The sequence below is a fragment of the Poeciliopsis prolifica genome, unplaced genomic scaffold (assembly GCF_027474105.1).
Source record: "Poeciliopsis prolifica strain line A6 unplaced genomic scaffold, Auburn_PproV2 SCAFFOLD030, whole genome shotgun sequence".
NCBI classification, from domain to species: domain Eukaryota; kingdom Metazoa; phylum Chordata; class Actinopteri; order Cyprinodontiformes; family Poeciliidae; genus Poeciliopsis; species Poeciliopsis prolifica.
In genome coordinates this window covers 3,260,976-3,275,009 of record NW_026562405.1, presented here as the reverse complement: position 1 = coordinate 3,275,009, position 14,034 = coordinate 3,260,976, and positions in this window count along the sequence as shown.

Here is a 14,034-nt window from a genome sequence, read left to right as displayed (position 1 = left end):
TTAATGCTGATAATGGTGGAGTAAATAGGAATAGCAATAACGCATATAAAAAATATGTTTTTATTGATGCTAATGGCATTAATGTATGGACTGTTTTGCTGTGTATATAAATACTTCTTAATTGTGACAAATTTGGTATGTCTATAACTTGTAAAGGTATCTTCTCTTCTTGAATTTCTTTATAAGTCTATTAATGTGCTTATCTAATTGTGTTGGGGTGTGATGTGAAATGAAGACATTTTTCTTGTCTATAGAACATCTGTTCTACAATGCAACACCATGGAGAGTTTATATATTCCTCTAGATTATGACTGAAAGTGCAGAACTTGGTACATAGTAGGAAAAAATGCTGCCAAAGTGAGTGGAACCTGCTTAACAAACATGTTTTTTTTTTTGTTTTTTTTTGTCTTTTGAATCACTGTCATCAAATATTATGGTAAATGCTGAAGAGCAATGCTGCGATGCTGAAGTTTACATCTCATTAAGCTTCCCTTTTATTGTTCAAAAAGAAAAGCACTGCACAATCTAAAACTGCATTATTTTTAAATAGATTTTTAGAACACAATTCATGATTTGTAAAACTTGTGTTTTAGGTACAACTCATAATTGTAAAGGTCTTATTTTGTCTTCAGAAATTATGTTGTAAGTGGTATAAGATTCACAGCATAACAATAAGTTTTTATGGAACAGGAACTAAATGAATTGTTCAAATTTTGGTCTAATCTCAAGTGATTAGATCAAATCCGAATCTCAGATTGATTATTTTTCACCTCTCTGTGATATTACAATATGTGAAACCACACAAATGACAACTTTGAGCAACAGTACTGAGAAAAGTTATTTACCCCTTTCATAGTTCTTCTTTTTTTGTTCCTATTCATTAAATAATGTTGTGTATCAACCAAATATAACAAGGGTAATGTATGTTTTCTGAACAAAGATAACCAAAAAACCTGGTCATATATAAAAAATGTAAGTCTCTTACATCACATTTTATAAATCACATCCAAGTCTGATTCTTGTAGAAACATACAACTACTGAAATACACACGTCTGCACACATGAAGTGTTGAGCTGTGTTCTCAAAAAGCAATTCTTTCTTGCCTGATCTAAAGAAATTAAAGAACAGATGAGAACCAAAGCCACACTTATGAGTCTGGAAAGTGTTGAAACCACAACAAGAGAATTTATTTTAAATAAATAAAACAGAACTATGGTGAATTTGTGCTGTAAGAGCGCAATACCAAAATGAAATCACAAATCTTCAAAAAGGACAACAGCTTTTGGGCTGCAGCCCTCAAATGCTTCACTTAATGTCAGTGTTCATGTTTCAATGAGGTTTGGCATCAGTGGAAAAGTTATTATTTAACAACCTTTTGGAAAGAGTATGTCCGATGACTAGGTTAAAAACTAGATTTTGTGAGGGTCAGAAAAAAGAACATTATACTAACAATTAGACGTGATGGTGGTAGTGTCATGTTCTGTGGCTGCCTTGTTCTTCAGGATGTAGATGATTTGCTGTATTTTAAGGTGGCCTTGTCAACACTAGCTAAGACAATCTTTGGTGTGAAATAAACTAAGTAAGTGGGCCAAACGTTCATTGCAAGAATGTGAAAGACCTTTTACCAGTTATTACCAGTTATTACAAATGCTTGCAGTTATTGATGGTGAGGGTGACAAAATCAGTGGTTAGGTCAAGCATGCAATTACTTTTTGCCACAAGATCAGGTTTATTTGGTTTTCTTTACTGAAAGAAATAATCAGTAGAAAATTGCTTTTGTATTTTCTCTTACTGAGCTCAAGTTAAAGATACAAACAAAATATTGGCTTCTCTGTTTTACCTAATACATAACTTGTCACAATTGTTGTCATAATCACGAGTTGAATTAGTATTTTCACAGCTACTTCTGGGTATTGCAAAATGTTTGTTGCAAAGAAACCCACTTCCACTTGATTAAGACTAGCGAGCTTCAGTCTCAACAGTTTCATATCACTGTTTATCAATGTTTGAGTTCAAGTTTCCGTTCATCTTGAAAGTGCATACGCTCACAGAAACTAGATTCACATCATTATAAGTTAATCTTAACTTGTACTTACATAATTTTCTGGTAATGTCTCTTAAATGATCAAAAGTAAGTATATCATGCTTATTATTCTTAATTAGAAGTGAAATCAGCTTTATATTGAATATTATCTGGATTATTCAGTTTATTTTTGGGGGGCTGAGAGGCCTTGCATCTGTGCATTATCATGCATATCTGCAAACAAATGTGTACCTTCATGCTTCTGCCCTGCAATATCGCAATACCAACACCAGAAAACTGAGCCATCTTGCCTGGCATAGTTTGATAAAGGTTAAGGTTTAAAAGTTCACAGTAATGCACTACCATGACGTCAAAGTTTTTCAAAGAATCTTCTCAGAAGAATTATCTCACAAGTTTTCCAATGTCGTAAATATTAGTAAAATATTATACATTTTATTAAACAAAAAAAAAAAAAACCTGTGCATCGATTGCCATATTATTTTAGATTAATTAAAGTATTTTTGAGTGTCATATAAATAAAAACACCAGAGTATAATTCTGATTGGTTCCTATGATGTGTGAATTTATTTATTGGAACTGGTAATCCACATATTTTCTTTATTCAGTAATATATTTCTATGAAACGTCCCCTTTTGGAAGCTCATTTAGAACTTATTTAATGTGTAACTACCAATATGTACAGTTACAGTCAGATTTTTATTAACACAGTATAAAAGACACTATGTTTTTTCAGTTCTGTTAAATTTAATTTAATTTAATTTTGTTTATTTGCAATGTATTGTGCTGATTCCTTATTTAATTATCATGAGTTACGACAAAACTCATGCTTCATGTCAAGATAACTGAAATTGTTCACCCAACTGAGAAGATATTAGCAACCTCAGACTGTGTGGTTACTTTGCCTTGTGCTGTTTACAAAATACAGTAGATGGAATAAAAAACAAACATGTGGAAATTAAACATGTACAATTAAAATATTGTTCACAACAGAAAAATAACAAAGTAGAAGAAAGAGGAAAATAACAGAACAAAGATTCTCAAAAAGATTTTTCTGATATTTTTTGCATCTTCATGTGTGAAGGTAATATTAACAAAAAAAACTGACAATTAAGATTTAAAAAATAACATTTTGACAGTAATTAAAACAACTTTTTCACCATCATCACCATGGAAATCCTGTCAATAGAAGAGCTGGTTCCTTCTATTTTCCATCTGCATGGTTACTTACTGACAACTCAGCTGAAATGTCCTCTATCTCTCCCTCACAGTCATCCCAGCCTGTATTTCAACTTCCATCTGGTGACTTGTTGGGTGACTCATTGATTTGTTTGACCCCAACAACTACATCTCTTCAGCTGCTGCTGGCTGGTGCAGTTCCACCAAAAGGACTTTCAGTTATTGCTCTCTTAATGTATTGTTTTTATGTGTATTGATTACCACTCCTCTCACAACTAATGGTTTTTACTTCTGTTAACTTTTCCTGTTAGAGTTTCCAGACTGATAGGTGTGGAGGAGATGCTTCCTTTAAAGGCCAAAGCTGCTGCTTGCATCACTTCCTACAGCATGGGGAACCGAACCTGGCTTCTAGTTTCAGCTTCTAGTTGGCTTCTTTGTTACCTTAGCAATCTATACATTCTCTGTAAGTTCGGTTTTATTGTTAACGTCACTCTATCTCGTTATTACTCTGCTTCCACCAGTGCGTATATGTAAGCTTTATGTGGCGATGGCACACTCCTCCTATTCAGTCACACGTAAAGGTTCAACGCCCCCTACTGTTGTTGGCTGGTAGAGTTGCTTAGTTTAACTTTTTGGTTAAGAGAACATGGCCTGTCAATGGTCTGTCTGATGTTTTCCGGAACAAATGGATTACTTGTCCACTCCTGTTTGAAAAACAAGGTGAAAGAATAAATACAGACTGAAAGACAGAGCTGGCCCCAGATTGTATGAGACCCTAAATAGAATTTGGTTTGGGCCCCCAAACGCATTTTTATTCAAAATACATGACTAAGGAAGTAGAGACCAAAAACATGTTTGTTTCTCTTTCCTCAGCAGTTAATGTTCGAGTGGTTAATTTTACACCAAGGTCGTGACTGTTACTCACACAAAGTATACATTTGCGTAATACAAAGTATACATTTCTTTAAATTCAATATCTGTGGATTTTAATCTTATTGAAAAACCCAACCAAATTGAAAATTAGCAATCATTATTATTTTAAACTTAAAAACAATTGGCTTTAAAACTTCAAATATATCCATATTTCAGAGTGTAGCAATTTATCAGTTTTCTGGCCACACGGTGGCGGTAGAGAGTCTTTCACTATGTAGATAAGCCAGTGAGAGGGATTTCAAGCACTCATTGTACCTTTCAAGGAAGGTAATAGACTGTATAGTTATCACCTGAGTAGGATTTGCTCCATCCCACAAACTATACAACCTACTACCTCACCTTGCTAGGCTCAACTTCAAGAATATATATATGTTCTTTAAAAAAAAAAAAAAGCTTTCTTGCACAAATATTAAAAATGATGTCTTTTTAAATAAGCGTCTTTGCAGAAGCTCGGTAATGACAATCCTGTGCCTTCATGTGTCTTCAGAGGAGCAGGGATGCCTTTAAGTTGAGCGTTTATTTCTTTTCTGAGTTCCTCAACTGAAGAAGCTTCCAAAGTGCATGTTGGCTTGGCTTGAACCGTGGCTTATTCTGTTTCCTTTGGAAAGACAGTAGATTGTATAGTTATCTCAAAAGGAGGACACAAACCCCACAACTATTCAATCTACTACCTCAGCCTTAAGGACAGATAATTTGGCAGGTAGGGATGGTAAACAGGCATTTGAACCTACAAGACACATTAAAAAAAGTGAAGTTATTCTTCAGTTACAACATTTATTTTTGTGAAACCATGATTGTTATTATACTTGTGAATAAAAGCAAAATATGAGACTGAGAACTGTCTTGGATCAAAGCATTTGAAATGAAATGTAGTCAAGCTTTTTAATGTAATTGGGAAGCAATTGTATCAACATCTTTTTTTTTCAGTGTGTTTTGAAACAGTCAAACACACCAAGATAAACTGTTAAACTACTACTTTTTAGAAATTTTTCTGTCTGGGCAAATAGCTGTTTATTTACCTGCTAAGGATGTTTAAACAACTTATGATGTTGGATTAGGAGGGATAGATCGGAGGATCTAGTTTCACTTAGCAATCCATGGTTTCCAGTTTTACCTGGGGGAAGAATATGATGTGACACAAAGGCCCATTTCTCTTTGCCAGTTTTCAAAACAGGAAAATGAACAACAACAAAAAATATAAATCTAGAGGAAATAGCTACCTGTCTGAGCTTGTTCATGTATATAATAGCTACACCAATAAAAAAAATGTATTTAGTTGTGACTGTAACAAACAAAACCAGGTTTATCTTGTCACATAAGGCCACCAAATAACACACAAATATTTCACCAAACATAAAAAAACAGCCTTCATTAATGACTCGCAGTCCTCAGATGCGATGTTTAGAAAACATGTGTTGCGACCTAAAAGTAAGAGTGCAATGTTTCTGTGTTGTGAAAAGATCATAATCAAGAATGATCTTTGACCCTTCTTCACAGAGAAGAAGGATCAACCATTGCAGTGCAACCATTGAAAAATGTCATAGATGAAGATGAGGGAAGATCAGGTGGCAAAAGAGGTTCTACAACAGGAGTTATTCAAATAGAATTGCTTTTTTTACTGTTTAAATGTGAATGTAGGTTACAGACTGGCTTTTTAAACATTTATGTTTAGCATAAGAGTAAGTTCATCATAAAGTTTTGAGGACATATTTATCAGGGGTGGCATGAAGTCTAAAGACCATTAGGGTTGGAATGATTATTATACGCTCATCAAATTATGACTGGCAAAAAAGATTTCTCATAACTGACATGTCAAACATTTGCATTATAAAAACGTGTTCTTTACTGATCTATCAAAAACTATGAAAAAATAATCTGTATTCAGAACAAATAGTACATAAAACTACATATTAGTGTTTAAAAAAATAATCAACTTAGATTTTTGTTTTTTCAAATTTAGGTACAGTTTCCTCAGTTCACTCTCATATTTCTCCAACCATAAAGTGAAGAAAATCAAAGAAAATAAGAACAAAGATACCTTGAACCCTACATTTTCTATTTTAGGGAGTTGTTTGGCAGCTACACCTAACATCTGTGGTGCAGCATGTGAACTGCTTACTCTTTGCTCGCCTGTCTGTAAGTTCTGTCTTTCTTTTCCATGGAGTTATGGTACAGCCAAGGGATTTGCTTGCTTCTGACTTATCTCAGAGACTCTACTGTTTATAATTTTCCAATATAATGTGATGTGAGGAACTAAACGTAGATGTCTGGAAGTTGCCCTTTTCTAGTTCAGCGTGACAGCCACTTCAAGTCCATTGAAAAGAAGTCTAAGTACTGTGCCAGCTAGAAGCTGGGACACAGGCTGGGTAAGTGGCCAAGTCTAGACGAGGCCGCGCTTTGACAGGGAAAATTGAGGCCAGACACCACTATAGTAGAAAGCAATGGTCAAACCATGCAAAGGCTGGGACACTGCATAAATTAACATGTGAACCATGTTAGTTGAAAGGCGGCTATGCTTTTCATTGACATTCTCAATTCCTTTTTACCCAATTAATGCCAGCAGAGATTGAAATGTTTTGACAGGATGCGTGGTTGTGCCAGCAGGGCATGCTCAGTGGGGCAGAAAGAAACAGCAGGGCATCAGACAGCCAGTAGTCTTAATTAAGATGTTGAATTAATCAAATGCAAAATGATATGAGACTATTCTGACAACAGCTTATAGCAGAAAAAAATATCAACAACATTCTTTTATACCATTGAAGAGAATCATATATACCAATTGAAACTGTGCAAATAAACCAATGCCTTCTTTTCCAGTAGAATTCTAAGTTGATGGTGTAATGTAATCTCTATAGCTAAAGCAAAAATTAATCACACTGAGTTTAATGACATCTCATGCATTATACAACTGATTTCATACACATCAGTAATGATTTTCTTTTCTTTTCTCAACCTGTTTGTTGAGGTTTGCTATTTTAGTGGTAGCCTGCTCCTCTACAGTTGCATTATCTGATACTTAATTGTGATTTCTGTCTCTGTTCTGCGAAATATTCCTGTGTTTGGAGAATGTCCACAATATGTCCAAGTTTCAGCAAACATTCACAAAGCAGAAGTGACATTTAAACCACTGAACTGCTGCAATGAGTATAACAGTTCAATTTCATTTTATATCAAAGCTGTAGTAAAAGAAAGCATTTATTTAATTTTCTTATAAGTTCTACAACACATGTAGCTTTATGAAAAGCAGCATCTTTGCAGTATACATATTAAAAAGAGAAATCAGTATTGTGGAAATGTAGAAAAGAGTAGATTAAAAAACTCAATTTTTAAAGTTGCAGATATTAAATCTGGATGATTGGATTGATTTCAAAATGACATTTATTATGTCTGTAATTTTCTTCTAGGCAATATCCCAAGAATATAGCTTAGTGACAAATAATTTAAGAGACTAAGAGAATTTTTAATCTTTCTGTTCATAAGCCAAAAATAGGTTTGTGTATTCCAGTTTGTGAGGTGGAAATGTGGAACAATATGTGTGGCAGCTTAGAACGAAGGTATAAGTTAATGTAAAAAAAACTGTGTAAAAAGACATTCAGAGGAGGTATGCAGCCAAGGTTGGTGCCTTAAACTTTTTTGTCACATAAATTATTTAACTTAGATAGTATTATTAACTTATTTTACTCCTGCAATCACGTTTCGATTTCTACTTTATGTGATTTGCTTTTCTTGATGTGCCAGCTAAAATACAGAAGTGTAATTTGCCATTCATTTCCCCACCAATCACATTTCTCTTTTAGTTCTATGTGGCTTAAATTGTATTTTCCATTATTTCTGTCAAAACATGCATTTTGCTTTTTTTCTTAACCAACACATAAGCCCTGTGACTAAACACTTACCTTGGAACTTCGTTGTCTTATTTTGACAACAGATACAAGTTTTAACTGGCTGTGTCTTTGGTGCATTAAACTAAATGATGGACAAATTATCATTAGAGGTAATTTTTTTAAATATAACAGGGTACCTAATGTCCAACAGGCTTAAGATTTTGTTCAGTAAATGTAAGGGTCAAATATAAAATAGATGGTGACCACATCTTTCTGCTTCCAAATTAGAAATGATTTTGGGGGAAAGGAATAGAGGAAGCTCCAAACAAGCTGTTTCTTTTGATGGGTAATCACATTAAGCAAACTATATTTTTAAAAATGTTGGTTTGCTGTTTTAAAAATATCTTCTTGTGTCTACTTTTATAATCAGACACATATTAATACATTTTCTGCACCGCTTTGCAACTTGTTCCACTCTTTGCTGTTGCACTGATTACTGGATGACATTTAATTATCTCAACAGTGTTGAACATTCACCCAGAATAAAACCAGGTTTCTTCCTGTCCAATTTCTATCTCCTATACACAATGAAATAAGACAAATCTGGTGGATGAATCTAATTGGGCCTTGAATGTGTGCTCTTTTCAAAAATAATGCTGTAGAGGATGCTACCATTCCCATGTTGTGGTTGGGCTACAACAACCCACCAGAGAAAAAAATGTCTATAAAAGAATAGTGCTGCTGAGACAGCAATTGGTGACCAAGAATTTCAGGAAAAAATAGTAAAGATCCTTTATGATGTGAAATATCTTATGACGTCTGTTATGATATCGCAGCAATTTTTTATTGCCTTGGTCTCTGTGCATTAATACAAGAAACTGGGACTGGTAATATGTGGTCCATGTCCAACTTGGGTTGCACACGCCTGTGACCAACCCACCTCAACAAAATAAGGACTATTTAAGTACTGGTACACCTCAGGGCTTTTAAAGTTTACCTTGGAACCACTGTGAATATATTATCTGACTTAAGTTTTAAAAAATGATGCTCCCACATATATTTGCTTTGTGACAGATCATTTGTTGGTGCATTTATTTATTTATTTATTTTCACTGCAGCTGATTCTTTAAAACATTTGTTACATTTTGTATTCATGGAAAATCAGCACTGAGCTTGCCCCATAACTACTCAAAACTGCTTGTAAATAATTTCAGCACACTGTACAGATATTATTTTTAACACTAACCAATCTGAGTGGTAAATGTTTTACCAATTCACAGTTCCACTGCTAGCATATGTATGTATGTGATGGTCTGTTTGTTTTATGTTTATTATGATAACGCTAAAAGATAATAATTTGTGGCCATTTCCAGTATCTACTATCAATTGTTTTCAAGTGTGATTTTAATGGTTTTCCTGATGAGTTAGCTGCTGAAAATCAGTGCTGCAGCTATGATGATCATAAGGCAGTGTTTTAACATTTGTTTAGTAAACCACTGTCAACTTTAAATCAGTCATTTAATGGAAAACTTGCCACAAAGATAAAGACAGATGGTAAAACACTGGCCAACTATTTAGAGTCTGTCTAAAGAGATCTCTCACAGCTTTTGCTTAATGGTTTCTCTTGGTAGTCTTTTGTAAGACGGCTGTACACCAAAGAGTTTGATCAAGTGCTGTTTATAGGCCCTGAAACAGTTTTGCTAACAGGAAGAGCTGATTAAGTGTGTGCAGTCTGACCTGATGAAAGCAAAAAGGCAAAACGAGACTTTGATCCTGACGACCACAGAGTCACACCAGCTATGGGGAGGAGAGAAAGACAAATAGCGGAAGACGTGGCTTTCCAAACATGTCATCAAGCTCTATGGCAAGTTCATCTGAGGAGAACTTAAGGGGAGGAGGAAATAAGCTCTTTTTTTTCTCCTGACTCCCACCCACTTTGTTTTTCTTTAATCACTCTATGTGTGTTACCATATGTAATAATATGTTTGTATCATGCATTCAAACAGAAGCCTACAACTGGCAACTTCGCCAGCTGGCTTACATAACTTTACATAGTGCACCATAAATCTGTGCAAATGTAATGAAAATATGAAGCTACAGTTATAAAGATACTTTTTCCTGCAGACCAACTGCTCAGCATGTGTGTTTTGATGCTTAAATGACTAGAAAAGCAGTCCAAGCAAATCAACTCTATTTGATCTGAAGCAGAATTTCCTCATCCTGGTAACACAACCCTCTTCATGAGCAGAACGATCATCAGCTATCCAAAATCGCCCACAAAACAAAATATACTCTTTTGGGCAAATGTGCTGATCACATGTTTCAAACGGTTTGTATTGTTGCTTAAAGTGCTTTTGGATGGTGCCCTTTGAAAAACCTGTTTTAAAAACCAGTGTAAACCTGATCTTTCTGTGGAAAACTGTTACACTTCAATGTTGTTCCTAACTGCAGATTTTCACCACCTTTCATTACTGAGAACTTCATGTTTGAAAATTAGAGGTAATAGTTGCTGTTAATTTGGTTGGTGATTTGAATCAAAACAGATTTATTAAAACAGAGGAAATAGAGTCGCAAATATGTCTTTTATTCTTACGATCCCACATTAACATGAATAATATATTTTCCTATGTATACAAAGTTTGAAAACTTTGAGCAACAACAATGCATTGAAACAAGATCGCAATAATCAAACAAAATCCAAGTTCGTGTGCCTGCATTGTAAACTACTCCGATTTCTGAATTGTTAACAAAAGAGAGATCTGTGTTGTGCAAAAGATAATATTAAAATATGTTTGAAACACCAACAGACACAAATAAAAGAGGCCTCGTTACAAAAGGACAACGTAGGCCCAAACAGAACCAGAAAAAGAAATTAGAAATACCTGACGTCTTTTTATGTCAATATCAGGCTAGCGGTCACACACTGGCAATAAGGAAAAGGTGTTGATGAGAGAAAAAACAAAAACCGTTGGTTGAAAAGGAAGAAAAGAATACTATTCCATACGTCTTTCTTTCGCCTGAGGAATGAGGGAAGGCTGAGCAGTGTGTAAATGTGCAACCCCACTCGAACAGGGGCTGGGGCTTGAGAGCAGCTTTTGGGCCATGCCCTCCTCTGTCCCTGCCCACTTTTACATGATTGCCAAGAAGCACAGAAAAGAAGGCAGGAAAAGAAATCACTAAGTTAGAAAATCTTGTCTCCACTCATCCTATAAATCACAAAGAGCAACGTTGATTATGCTGTAAATGTAGAGAGAATTCAGCTTTGACACAGAGCTATAGTTGGCTAATTAAACTCATAAGTGCAGCAGTCATGTGAGATGTAGATTATGTGTCGTCTAATAGACATCCCACTTGACTGAAGGAGTAAAAGTAATCGAAAAGCTACAAAGCTGTTTACTAAAGAAATTAGAAATGAGTACTTACTTGCTGTCTGGTAAAAAGCTAAAAGGGTTGAAAGAATTATCTGTAGCTGGCCAAACAGTTTTTTGCCGAGTTGTCCTGAAGCGAGTGAGTTAAAGTCTTGTCTCAGAGCCGTGCAGTAAAGCCTTTTGTCAGCAGCTGGCATCATTCCCAGGTAGTACATGCCTCACAGTCCCCATTTTCAGTGGTTCCTCCAGACATCTTCAGTTGGTCTGCACCTGCTTTTGTGTTTTTATGAAGACTTTTTAACAGAAAAGAGAAAGGAGAATGGTCAGCACTGAGATTCATTAGTCTAACAGAATTTTTGGTAGTGAACTAGTTTCCAATGTCAACACAACAGGAAATTATTTACTGCTGAACACACTAAGGCAACAAATCGTATCTTGGGACTCTAAAAAATCTAAAAAGAAAAAAAAAATTGGGCACGAATCAGGGTTGAGCTCTGGAAAAGCACAAATCCCAGAAAATAAAAATAACACAAATAATAGTTTCAGCCTTATTAGTAAACACTAGTTTCTTTTATCAGGCAATATCCAAGACAGCTTTCTGTGTGACGTCACAATTCTTAGTCCTTTTAGCTGATACTGCTTTGCATGTTTTTAAAAAATTCTTTCTCATTCTGTGTAGTCCTACTTCCAAGAATTTACCTCATTGATATTTGCAAAAAAAAAAAAAAAAAAAAAAAAAAAAAGAAGTATGAATGACTTTTCTGAATAAAGACCAGAAAAGTCTTTATTCAGCAACAAGCTCCCTTTTGGTAATCTCTCTGTGTCTTTCTCTTCCTGTTTGTGAGCACTGAGCTTGTAAAACTTTCAGCTGCAAGGATTTGAGCCAGCCTTCATTGGCACAATTTCAAAAGAGCAGGAAAAGAAAAAACAGAAAAGTCAAAGGAGACAAGTTTGCGGTCTCTCCTTCCCTCACCCTCTTTCTGGGACTCTCCATCCAGCGGCACTCTTTCCTCTCTGCCTTCAGGGTATTTTTTGCTCATGCCAGCTCAAGCCATCCTGTTTTCTAGATCCATGGTCATTTGAATTTCTCCACATATTCTGATCCTTATCAAACAGAGCACACAGAAAAGGAAATCCACACATCAGCACTATTTTCTGAATGTTGCCTCCGACTTTCCAGATATATGTCAAACTCTCCTATGGCTCAGCACTGCTTGTGTTATAGTTCACATGGTTCTGGCTGCTGTCTTTTCTTCCTGTACTGTAATGGCTTGAGGAACTCTCATCTAGACTTGGTGTAGCTCTCCTAGTGAAAGCATAGTACTGCAATAATTTCATTCAAAGACTTCTAACTGATCGTCTGTTATTGTTTTTCTACTGTCGTCAGTTTTGATGTAAAATCTGAACAAAGTTTTAAAGGGGCGGTATTATGTATGTTCGAGGCGTATGGTGCCATTTCTTCACCACAATCAAGTAATTATGTTATCTTCAGTTGTTATAAAGAAACTACATAGATCAAACATGACTTGAAAAAAGTTTGGCTTAACAATTTGATGCCTTGAAAATAGTCACAAGATCAAAAACTAGATGTTGCCACTGCAAACTGAAGAAGACAGCAGGAAGTACTTAGAGGATCATGCATGATGTTTTTTTTTTTGTTGCATAAACAAACTTATTTATGTATGATTTCATTTGCATTTCTTATTTAATGCAAACACCACAATTGTGAAATTATGTTTTTTTTTGTTTGTTTATTTGTTGTTTTTTATTTTGGCAGAATATTGACAATCGTACAATATTTGTAATGAAAATGCAGCTACTATTTAAGAAAGTCCAGAGTAAACTCTGTTTATAAAACATGTGGATGAAGGCCAATATTTAATATATTGTGCATAGCAAAGAAATATCACCCTATGTTACTCTAAACAAACCACCCTGGTGGTGAACCATGGTGGCAGCATTATGCTGTAAGGTTTCTCTTCTTAAGTTAAGAAAAGTAAGCTGGTTAAAGTTAGAAGCAAACTAGATATTGGTCAGTGCGATTGAAAACCTGCAAAAGACTTGAGACTGAGCTAGAGGTTCACTTTCCCACATGATTATAAACATGCGGCCAGATCTACAATGAAATCACTTGGATCAAACCATACTTTATCAATCAATTAATCACATATACTTGTGATTAATTGATTTATCACACAAAGCATATTTCAGCAACAAGGTGGTTCAAATTGCTTTACATCATAAAAACACAAAACTACAAAGTCAATGACAATTGAAACATTACATTTGCCAAATGCCATTATTACACATCAAAATATTGGTTAGTCTTTTATTTAGTATGGTTCAAAAGCAACTCTAAACAGGTGACTTTTTAGCCTAGATTTAAAGAAACTCAGTATTTCTCCAGGTTTGCTCCAGACTTGTGGTGCATATAAAAGCTGAATGCTTTTACATGCTATACTGACCTTGTCAAAATACAAACCTAAAACCAACAGTTAATCTGTGACAAGACATGAATATTGATGTTCAAAAACTATTTTTATCCAGCTTGACTGAGCTGAATAAAATGAACTTGCAGAACCTGATGACAGGGCAAATTAATTCAGATTTGTTGTCACATCTAAAGCATGCATGATACCAGCCTGCATGAAGACTGCAGTTTATAAGAATCTGAAGGACTTGAAAACA